The sequence below is a fragment of the Schistosoma mansoni genome, chromosome W (genome assembly GCF_000237925.1).
Source record: "Schistosoma mansoni strain Puerto Rico chromosome W, complete genome".
Taxonomy (NCBI): Eukaryota; Metazoa; Platyhelminthes; class Trematoda; order Strigeidida; family Schistosomatidae; genus Schistosoma; species Schistosoma mansoni.
Window position 1 is genome coordinate 16769751 of NC_031502.1, and position 6037 is coordinate 16775787.

Sequence of the window (6037 nt, forward strand, 5' to 3'; positions counted from 1 at the left end):
TAGCTAACTAAAACGGTTCAGTGTTACATCTTGTGACATTCGAACTTGGATTTGGTTTTTGTTACAAGGTCACTCCCTACGGAAATTTATACCAGATTTTAAAAAATGTATTTTGCAAATATTATAAATAGTTTACTGGTTGTTTAACTGATTGATTAAATCTTTGGGGGTAAGAATTTATATGTTGGAAGGATACCGTAAAACTATCGGAGTATGAGATTACTAGATATTAATGGGATGAACCTGAAAGTCAGTTACTTTGACCCTAAGATTGTTGAATATTTCAGATAAACTGTCCAAGTAAATAAACAGTTGGACTTGATGGATTATGGACTTCTAAGTATATTTTCACTTCAAACTGATGACATTTGAACTATTCGAAATCATAGAATAGTGAATAACTTTTTTGTTATATATGAGGATATAGACGATCAATGAATTCTCACAGTCACAAGCTGAAGCCATTCATGCTTTTTCATCAAAGAAACCAAATTGCTGATTAAAGTTAAAGTACACTGAATGAAATCTTAGTCTAATCAAGGTGAATACATAGTTTGGTTTTACTTCTAGTATCATATATGATTACTCTTAATGTCTATAAAGCGGTTCTAAAGGTTCAGGACTGAATAATAAACTCTTGAATGTTTATCGTCATTTCAATTTAAGATGAAAATTCAGTTATATGTTTTTGCTTTTAATTACTGACTGGACTAGCGCTCGCCAAAATTATAAGAAACCTTGTATAAGAATAAATTAAAAACGATGAAACTGTCGTACTTTTTAGCGTTTTCGCATCATCGGTGTTTAACAGCCCTCCTAATAATGTGGTCGAAAGGACAACTATAAACAGTTCCCCAGATTAGAGTTACTATCATTTGTGTCACCGTAAGCTATCAAACTTTATTAACCTCAGATCTGTTTTTTCATCCAGTGTAATTAACTGGAAAAATCCATGTGGCGTTAATCAGGGCTACTTTAATTATTAATTTTCTGTATAACGAAAACTTATTCGATGAAGCTAAATTAAACAGGAACCAATTAACTTTTTTCAATGTTATCACAATAATCATAATAACACATTTGATCCAAGTGATTATCTATTAGGGATTATACAATACACATATAAACATTGATATGATCTCTTTTACGATGGGTTATGCTAAATAAACGAGCTCTTTTATAGATTTAACTATCAAAAGATGAAAGAGGTAATAAATAATAGAAACAAAAAACAACAATGGACTGTGTCACAAAAGCGAATAAAACTAACCATCTCCTTAGCAATAATATAGACTCTTTATAATTCCCGAATGATTCATATCAATATAAAATAGTCCTAAAATTCTGGCATAAATTAAAGAGAACAATAAAATAATCGAAGTAATTTATTATATTTCAGAAAATCTAATTAAATTTTAATAATAAATAAAAAGGAACTAAACTGTAACCAGTGGTTATGCATTCTTTGCTCTTAAATGATCTTTTTTATTATTGTAGTACGTTTAGTGTTCAACATTAAAGCCTTCGATAATCTGTTTTTCGACAAATCTAATATGCTCAACCTGCATCATGAGTAAGATTCAAAGCATGAGTTATGTGTTTCACACTGAAGTGTACTGTTTACCTAAAATCTCGCTTCTAATGCGAGAGCATTCAATAAATTAGCTATGGTTTTTGATAGAAGTTGGAATCTTTATTCATATATTATTATTGGGAATTTAATGTCAGAATCATTGAGTGACAGTTCAATGTATAAAGCATTTTGTAAATATTAGTTTCAGAACTACCACTATTTCTTCACTAGCTTGTGTGATCTGAGAGACAGAACGGTGAACAAGTGGTAGGACTTATTATGATCAAGTTATTAATTTATTGGTCAACATCATTCGATCTTCGTTGAAAATTAGATCCATGTTATGTCTGCATAATAGTACGGGGAAAACGTTATATATATATATATATATATATATATATATATATATATATATATATAGATAGATAGATAGATAGATAGATAGATAGATAGATAGATAGATAGATATAGATATAGATATAGATAGATAGATAGATAGATAGATACTACAGGGCCTTATGTTAACAAAACTGATCATTTCAATCAAATAAATGACTGGTAGATTCTCGAATGTTTGTACCAACAACTAGATAATGATTACACAAACTTTGTGTTTGAGAGCTGTGTTAGTGAAGCATTTAGATCAACTAATATAAGTGAACAAAACAACCATGTTAGTTTTAGTTATTATAAAACACTCCAAAATATAACTATAATATGGATACTAATAGGTAGTTGAGTTACTAGTAATGGAATTGTAGACAAACATCTACCCATATTATAGACCCCGGTAGTGACTATAAGTGGTATTCGCCAGTAATAAACTCAGGTACTATAAAACTATCCAAAAGGCTAGTAACCTGATAAAGCATCAGTTACTAAATAATGCTATTACATACTACTTTGCAAAAAGTAGTCTCAATATAATTTAACTCATTAAACCTCTTTACGTAAACAATTTTTCCTTATCATGATTAAGAATACTCAGCTTAGGTGCTATACTTCTTATATATATATATATATATATATATATATATATATATATATATATGTAAAATAGTCTGAAGGGTTGTTATAACTAACAACAATCAAGTCATTTGACGGATGATTAACCTTCTCAAGTAATATATCTTCATCAAACTCACTAGTGTATTTTCGTTTTTTTTTATAGAAAGGATACGTTAATACAGTTTCACTTACTTTCGGCTATTCTAGAAATGAAATAAACAATAAGAAATTATAATGAGAGATTACAGTTGTATGTATCGTTTTCGAGCGAAACAAAATCCCATCTGTGATATATACATATTTATACAAGTGGTACTAGTTCATTTACTCATACGTACACTCATTTGTTTGCTTTCTTATATCCTTGAAAAAGTGATTAGCATATTTTATTCATATTTATTCGAAAAAAAATTTTTTCATTTATATTCCTTATTTTTGGTTGCATTTTTGCTTGTCATTGAAATTCTTGTCTCCTTGTTGACTGAAAATTAGAAAAAGTTAGATGAAAATTAGAAAAAAGACATAAGTAAGGGAAAATATGCAGGGTAAGTTTCCCTTTACTTTCGTTTTGTTTTTGTTTTTCTACATTCAGATGTATGTGTTTCCGATGGTGTACCCTCAAAACATAATAATACATCCGTACAAACAGAGAGAGACAGGTTCAGTTCATTGCAAAATATTTTTGTGTTTACAAAAATGAGCTAAATAAGAAGATATAGAGATATATTAGTACTTCCACTTGTGGATGACATTTATTCCACATTAAATGTATGCAAATGTGACGTGGTAGAAAAATATTTTCCAGCAATTTCCGGAACAACGACTACTACCACAACCAAATGCTCGAATTTTCCCATATTCTTTTATTTGTACTAATTAAATATACAAGTGTCTTTTATTTCCGTTTAAATTCTAACCGTTTACGGATTCGGAGAGCGATATAAACCAGAAAATGAATACATCTCTTTTTGTATAATTAATTTATGAGGTTTACTGAGTTCTACAATTATTTTTTTTCCATTGCTCTATCTTTCTCCTTAGTTTATTTTAATGTTTAGTGTACGTATATTCGGAGAAAAACATAATTGTTTTTCACAAATCATAAAAATGAATTTATAGCAAGGTGTAGTTTACACAAATGACTATGTAATGAAAAGGAAATTGAATAATTGATTTTTAGACTAAAGGTACGGTTAGAATAACTATTAGTAAACGAAAATCAAAAATAGAGGAACATTTTGGGGGGGATATCTTTCAGTTCACTTTCCATGAATTTGAACAGAATGTATTGATTTTCCAACTTATCGAACTATATATGACTTAAATATAGAATTACATCCTCTATATTAAATTCACTTGGTATTGTTTACTTGAATCTTCCCATTGGTGTTTAGGACTACAGTTGATCAGTGTGTTATTGGTATATGTGCATACTGTGCGTATTGCCTCAATAAAGTCTTAATTGACAAGCGTTTTAAGGAAAGATGGATAGTGGCTAGCAGTGGGTTCGAGTCCCAGAGTGAAAATCAAACCTGGGGTGCAGGTACAGCCATTTGATAAGTCCTAAATAGGACGAAACGCACATCCTCCATTCCACTGATAGCCAATATCCATCTTTGCTTGGAGCCTCTATATTATTTTGTTCATTTCCAGTGTCAATCAAAATTCCTCATGTAAATTATATAACAATTAATTGGACCATATTAACGGTTTCGTGACTGAAAAGAATTTCCAAGACATACTCAGGGAAATTCTACCAGTTACTCTTCATTTGCAGATTACTTCTACCCACCCACCCCCCGGAAAAAAATTAAATTGGTTTTGCTCTCAGTTAATATGAATTTTTAGGCATTGGGACTCAGCCACACAAGTTACCGTAGTTACTGAGTGTTCTTAGTCAAATATTAGATCATAATGTAGTGTTTATTGGTTGACAGAGTTGAGTTAACTGATTTAGACCGTTTTTTCTAAACACTAATGAGAGAATCAGCCTTGAGTTGTGCCACAGTTTATTATATTTACAAATCATTATTTCATTTTAATTGACCATTAGTGGTTAAATGCACTTTTCTCCTTATCTTGCTTGATAAATTTAAAGACGTACGTAATGCTTTTGTTGTGAGTTTAGATAAGAGTTTTTAAGAAAACTAAGTTATCCAACTGTTAGTAAACATTTTAAGTTATGCGTGCCTTTTAATTCATTTGTCAACTTTCTCAACAGGATGCATTATACTCATGATTTTTTAGAAGTATGTTAGTGTACAGATCTAAGTTCCTTGACAAACGGTTTCACTAGTTAGATTGTAAATACATGGTCGTCTGTATAATAAGTGATTATTATTTGATTAATAGTGTATCAAGTACAACTGAACAACCACGGTCATCATTCATACCACTTATGTCATTGACATTTTCATTTGTTCTAATGTTTGCCCATAGGTAATATCAAAGTTCTGGTTTCGTTTCAAAAGTTGACGGAGTCAAACACATCAAGTATTTCTTGCCATTATATGTAGATCGATGAATAAATGAAATCATTCGTGAGCCATTCAGTAATATTTCATTTCCGTTAGAGGGTGTCAAAAGAATTCTACCTTCTGCCTTTTGACAAACTCACTGTGGAATGAGTAATGCTAATATCTGCATCAACAAACAGTGAATAGTAATCTTAACTAAGAAATGAAACAATTAGTCGTCTGTGACAGGACTACGAAGGAAAAATAAGTAGAACGTGAATGGCTTAATGTCATGTCTGTAAAATGAAATACCATGAGTTAAAAGTATATGGCTTCAACCAGTGTAAATTTTATAGGAAGATATATATTCGTTCACTATTGAACAACAGACCATCGCTTATTCAACCACTCATCTGAATTTTAAACACTTAGGATAAATGAACCAACCCAACCTACCTTTTATCGAACTCCAGACCGACATTCCTCAAAACTCAACATCATGAAGAGTCACTCTGTCAGAGTGATGTATGAAATGTTTTCTGTTAATAATCCCAAAAACATTTTTTTATAATGTAATGACTTAACGGAGTTTGAAATGCTTCAGAGAAGAATAACTTAAAATAGTTAATCTAAAAAAGAATGTTGGAGAGTGCAATATTCTGGACACGATCTGAAATAAAGTAATTAGTGGTGTTTGAATCATCAAATGGAGTCTATCACAAAAGTTTAAAATATACCACCTTCCTTTCAAGGTATTTTCACTATTCGTTTGTTCGTTCTATTTCGTAAAACTATTAGAAGCATGTAATATCTTTGATATGGCTTTTAATAAATGAAGACACTTATTTACTGACTATTCGACTTTATTATAAGCTCCGTCGTCAAAATTTCCAAATAAATTGATTGACTTCGAGCTTAAAAATGAGAATGGTGACCTTTGGATAACTAGTTCTTCTTACTATTACTGACAAATCATGTGTAAATAAAGTTTGCAAAAAGC